We start from the raw sequence: 5,201 nt of genomic DNA, 5'->3' as shown, positions 1-5,201 counted from the left end.
CCATGCGCGTCCACGGTCCACCCGTCATAGATCCCCGAGGCTGGTCGCCCGGATACATGATATGTCTCAAATGTATCAATATTGTTTGATTGTTTCACGCTATTATATTATCATTTTTATATACTTTTATTATTATTTTATATTATTTTTCTGGACTAACCTATTAATTTAGTGCCCAATGCCAGTTTTTTTTTCTGTTTACTTTTTGTTTCGTAGAAAACCAATATCTATGGAGGTCAAAATACGTTGTCGATTTAACATGATTATTTTGGGCAATGGGAAACACAGGAAGCTTCAGGAGAGATTGAGAAGAGCCATGAGGGGGCCCACAAGGGCAGGTGGCGCGACCATGAGGGTGGCCGCACCCCTGAGCTTTTGGGCCCCACAGAACCGACTTAACCTGATTCCACCGCCATGAAATCCTGTAAATCCCAAAACCATTCGTCATACCTCCAAAAGAGTTTTATTGCCGCAACAAGCTCTGTTCCGAATAGGCCTCATCTGGAGCCCTTTCCAGAGCTCTACCGGAGGGGGAGGCCATTGGAGGGGCCATATTCATCAACCTTGCTGCCTCCATGATGATGTGTGAGTAGTTCCTTTATGACATGGAGCATCCTTCGGTCACCCAAGGCACCAGATGGACCGATGACAAGGGCTCGTGCAAGAGCTATTGAAACCAAGGTAAACTCCCTTCTCGCTCAACTTCCTTTCGAATCACATGACTACTACCTCAAGCGGAGACACTTTGCATACTCAGGTACCAAGGAACCAACCATGGAGAAGCTAAGGAGCAAGGCCGGGTGATGGAAGAATAAGATCATGAAGACACATAGCAAACGGTGCAAGACAACACCTACCCGATGATCCGAACCTCCTCTCGGATCACCCGAACGATGCTCGGACGGTCCGGCTAAAGCGCCTGAAGGCAACAACAGCCTCTCCACGAAGTCGGATCATCCAGATGAAGTCGGATCATCTGGGACTCCTCCCAGATCATCCGGACGGAGTGTAGACAACCGAACGAGGTCCCGGACATCCGGACCAGCCACAACATCAGCGACATAGTCGGACCATCCGAGTGACCACCCGGATCATCCGGACATTGCACGGATCATCTGGGCCAAACCACAGATCATCTGGCCTTTGCCTGCGTGCATGACTCGGGCCGAGGCCCATGTATCCCTTCCCTCACCACACTATATATACTCGTCCCCTACCTCCGTTTTAGGGTTAGCAAAGTGATATCTCATAGTCACATCTGGAGATTGAGTTTTGTTCATCCACTACCTCTCCCATGGAGATCAAGACCTCCATATGAGAAGCTCCCCTAGTGGAATCAAGACCCCTCCTAGGCAAGATCCTCTTGGATATCAAGCCCTCAATTCCTCTAATGATTGTTATGAACTAGTTCCTCTTTTTCCTGCTTTGTTGGATTTGGACCCTTGTATCTCTTTATGTGTACGTGGATGCACCACATGTGTGATTGGATCTTTGTCAATTGAGTGTTCATCTTGTGTTCTTCTCTTGATTTGCTCCTTTACCCACCTCCAAGTGTGAAAAGACTATGAACTAGGGTTCCACCCTACACAACTTTAGGACCTACGGGTCCATAGTAGTAGGGAGGTGGTTCTTTCTCTCCCATTTGGATCTTTAATACCAGTTCCCCACTCCCTTGTGTAATTGGGCTCAATCTGATGTAATTTCTATGGTGTGTTTGTCGGGATCCGGTGAATTGTGGATTTATGACCAGATGGTTCATTGAATATTATTGAATATTTCGGAGTTTCTTTGTTGTATAATTGAGTAGCTATGTATACTTTTCTATCTATTTCGTCTTCTCTGGCCAAGATGGGTGGGTAGTTCTTCATAGGAAGTGGTGCATAGTAGCGGGTTTAATCTTGCGGTGTTCTATATCCCAGTGACAGAATGGAGACAAGACACTCATTTGTACTGTTGCCACTAAGGATAAAACGACAAGGTTTAATCTTATTTGCTAGATTTCTTTCTGTCTACATTATGTCATCTTACTTGTTGTGTTGCTTTGTTTCTAGTAAACTTAATACCTTGAGATGCATGCCGGTTAGCAGTTTCGGGATGGAGTAATAGTAGTAGATGCAGTTGGATAACGCTCTACTTATCACGGATGAATGTCTATAGGGCCAGTTCTTTTGGGCGGCTTAAAAAAAGCTACCTCTTCCCAGTTTTAAAAATAAGCCGCTCCCTAAATTTGTTGAGACTTCTACATTAGTTATCTCATAACTAGTTTAGAAGCCCCAATGAATAAGAAGGATGGTTTATAGGAGAGACTGGGGGTGGAGGCGGCTTATTTTTTAAGCTGCCAAAAGAACTGACGCTATACCATATGAATGATCATAGTTATAAATACTACTTTTCTATTAATTGTCCAACAATAATTTATCCACCTGCCATTTGTTGCTTTCGAGAGAGATACCCCTAGTGAACCTATGCCCCCAGGTCCATTCTTCATAAATACTTTCTGCTACTAAAATGGCTCTTTTAGTTTATTTATCGTATCACTTTATCACTATATATCTATTTGTTTTTAACCTTGTCACTGGCGAGTACAAGGGGAATGACAACCCTCTTGTCGTGTTGGGTGCAAGTATTTTATTTTGTTTGTGTGAAGGTGCTGCTTATCTTTGTAGTCTAGAAGCTCCTAATAGTTTGATAAATCTTGTTTTTTAACCGAGGAAAAACTTTGCTGCTATCTACATCACCCTTCCTCTTTGGGAAATCCAACAACTCCTGCGGGAGTAGCAATGCGCGCTGTCTGGGTGGATCGGGTGGCGCTAAGATTCCCCGAGAGGCCCCGTGACACGCCACCGGGAAATGGGCGACGCGGAGGGTACTCTCGCTCGCGAAGCACTCAGACGACATGTACTGCAACATCAGTTATACTAGATGATACCCCGTGTTTTGTTGCGGGAATTTGTAGCATCATATAGAAGGAGGGTTTATGAAGCACGACATGATGAAACCATTGAAATAATATAAATGCAGGTTTATTTGAACCTTTGGTGGAATGATATTGAAATTTTAAAAAAGCATATTGAAGAGTATCTCCATGTTTGTGTAATTAGAATGCATCGCTGACATAAAAGGGAACTCATAATAATTCAAGATAATATAATATGGTTATCTATTAGAAGTGCATTAGAGTAAGAAACAAAGAGACTTCATGCTAATTTGAGAGCTTTTTGCGGTGTTAATGCATTGAAATAGGTATTATCTTGCATTGCTCACCATAATCCATTTTTAGCGTGCAGCAGGGGAAGGACAAACAATATAAATCACATAATTGAATCACTCCAGTATTAGATCGACCCCATAACAATCATAGCAGAATAAACTGCGAGGGAACAACGCACCTGAAAAAGAACTTGAATATGCCATATGCTCTTATTCTAGAAAATAATTTTAGAAAAAACCATACTAAATTAACATGAGAGAGGGAGAGATTTAGGATTGTACTTGTGCATAGTTATTGGTACCGAACATGACTGTAGTTATTCGTAGGCAACTAACCTGAATGGTAGATAGACTGGCTTGAGATAGAATAAAGTTTCGTACTACTAAAAGTAGCCTTACTGCAACACATAAATCCGATCTTCCAACCAATCTACTAAATAAAAAAACTCGTTCATATTCAAGGAGATAGAAGGGAAGGTGAGTCCCCACCTCTGGCGTAGGTAATGTTGCAGGAGGATGCTGGCAGTGGCAAGTGTGGAACTGTGGATCGTCATGAGCCTGATTTGACGCCGGGATGTGGGGCTTCGCCCATCCGAGCCCCTCATGGTGGCTGCCACGGGGCCTGGATCAACAACAGTCCGGATCTTTGGTGGCGAGGGCCCGTGAAGGCTTGGCTGTCGATGGCGCAGTATTGAGAGCAAGAAACACGATCTTCTTCTGCTCTGACGCCATTAGCACCATCGCCACCGACAGTGAGGTATTTTTTTGCTATTCTTTGTAGCGGCTAATGCAATGGTAGTTCCGTCGCATTGTCATGGCTTGTTTGAGGGAAGATGAAGGAAACCATAGAGGACGACACATGACTTCTGGCAGAAGGAAATCCATCGAATCATCGGAATTTCTTTACGTGAGCGGTACCAAGCAGATGAAGAGAGAGGACAATAGTGGAAGATCCATGGCCTGGATTTGTGGCGACGTGTTGAAGCATGACGTCAGCAACTACAAGCCTCGCCATCGGCCTTTGTCTTTTTGCTGTGTATGTGGTGGATTGGCATGCTTGGGGGGTTGTCAACGAGGAGGCTACTGCAGCGGGGAGGCTGCCGGAGTGGCGTGAGATGGGATCCCAACCGTCGAGTCTGGCTATATAGAGGGGAAAAGGGAATTTGATGAGTTCAGTTGAATCGAGGGAGGGAGACATCCGTCCTGTATGCTTGTCTCGTTGTGGTCGGTCCCTCTGTTGGTAACCGATCACTGAGGTGGTTGTTCTCTACGCTACTGAATTTTGGTTGGTCCCACCTATAAGCCGGTTGTAGAAAGATGATGTGGCTGACTTGCTGATGTGCATAGGTTGCATGTCAATAGAAATAAAATAGCGGGACAAACTATTTAGGTATTATAGATTATAGATTATACTCCCTATGTAGTATATATTGAAATTTCTAAAATGACTTATACTTATGAATCGGAGGGAGTAGATGAGTAATTATACAATTGAGGTTTGAATAAAAAACCCTGTTTCATTTCATCACGTGAAAAGCCAAAATTAGTTTCTATTTTTCGGGCACAAGACAGGCTGTACTTTTTCCCAGGCATGGAGCCGGGCAGAGGGGGAAAATATCTGGTGCACCGGAGCTTGTGGTACTACCGGTGCACCGAACTCACATTGTGTTTTTAAAATTTCAAAAAATTCTGAAAAAAATTTAGCACACTCACACAACATTAATGTAGGTTCTCACAAAATTTTGAGTCAAAATTCGAAACATAACTCGAAAAACAAAAATGACAAATTTCAACCCTGAATAGTACATAATATAATTTGGGCTTTAGATTTGGCCCAGTATCATACTGATGTCAACTTTATCTTTTTGTATCTCAAAAAATATTTCAAATTTTTATACGAAATTTTGTGACATCGTACATTGATATTGTGTTAACATGCTAATTTTTTTTTCAGATTTTTTTAAATATTCTATGGCATCCGGTGCACCGGT

The sequence above is a fragment of the Aegilops tauschii genome, chromosome 3 (assembly GCF_002575655.3).
Source record: "Aegilops tauschii subsp. strangulata cultivar AL8/78 chromosome 3, Aet v6.0, whole genome shotgun sequence".
NCBI classification, from domain to species: Eukaryota; Viridiplantae; Streptophyta; class Magnoliopsida; order Poales; family Poaceae; genus Aegilops; species Aegilops tauschii.
Note: the sequence above shows the minus strand (reverse complement) of the source record.